Source organism: Gavialis gangeticus, unplaced genomic scaffold, assembly GCF_001723915.1.
Source record: "Gavialis gangeticus isolate Ggan-Ray unplaced genomic scaffold, GavGan_comp1, whole genome shotgun sequence".
Taxonomy (NCBI): Eukaryota; Metazoa; Chordata; order Crocodylia; family Gavialidae; genus Gavialis; species Gavialis gangeticus.
Genome location: NW_017728996.1, coordinates 5,500,814 through 5,501,820, shown reverse-complemented (window position 1 = coordinate 5,501,820; position 1,007 = coordinate 5,500,814).

The following is a 1,007-nucleotide window of genomic DNA, read 5'->3' as shown; positions in this document are numbered from 1 at the left end:
CCCCTCAAAAACCAGCCCTGATGAGAAGTTTTGCTTGAACAGCAGGGATGTTCCTGAGTCTGTGATAAAAAGACTGATTATTTCCCACTCTTCCCCTTTCAGGAGTCCAATTCCTCCTCCTCCTCTTCTTCCTCCTCCTCCTCTTCGTCACGCTCCTGAATACTTAACTGCAATTCAGTTTGATTGATAGCAGCCTCGTTGTCCATCTGCCCAAGAGCCTGGTATGACAAAGAGTACCACCGCTCAGTTACTAAGAGTAATAATAATGCTGGATACTAGAAAAGGAAATAGCTAGGAAAGATTAAATAAACCTCAGCTGCCTTTTAAACCAGCGCTTCTCAACCTTTTTTTGGACCAGGACCCATCTGTGAACATTGATGGCCAGTGCGGACCCATGCCTCAGTCCCAGCAGTGGGGGACAGGGGCTGGGGGAGCCCCAAGCAGCTGAAACTCTGCCAGCCTGCAAGGGAAAAGCCACAGCTTCCTATGTTTTCCTCCTTTAAAAGAGAACCCATTTTAAAAAGTTGGTTCATGTCCCTTTCATAAGTTCTTGCAACCCATGGGGTTGAAAAACACTGCTTGAAAGGGACCTCAGTACTGGACTCCCTGTGCTGCTGAGCAGCATTTTCTCCACAGCCTCATCTGACCTCCTTCTAAATCAACCCCACGTTCAGCAACAAACCGTCACTGTCATCTGCACCAAGTCTCCACGCCCCGAAACAGGAAGCGAGTCGGTCGTGAAAGCTTCCCCCTGCCGCACGCGTGAAGCCTCACGGCCCGGGGATTCCCGCTGCGGGAACCGGAGTCGAAGAAACGAGACACAAACAGGGGCGCGGAGGGACACTCTGGCCGGTGATGGGACATCCGCTCCGGGCCCGCAGACGGAGGCTGCTGCAACTAGAGCGACCCCAGACGGGAGCAGGATTGCAGCTGGACCCGGAACCGGACTCACCTTCTGCGCCTCGCCTGCGGCTACGGCGGAGGACGAGACGGTGATGGGCTCCTCC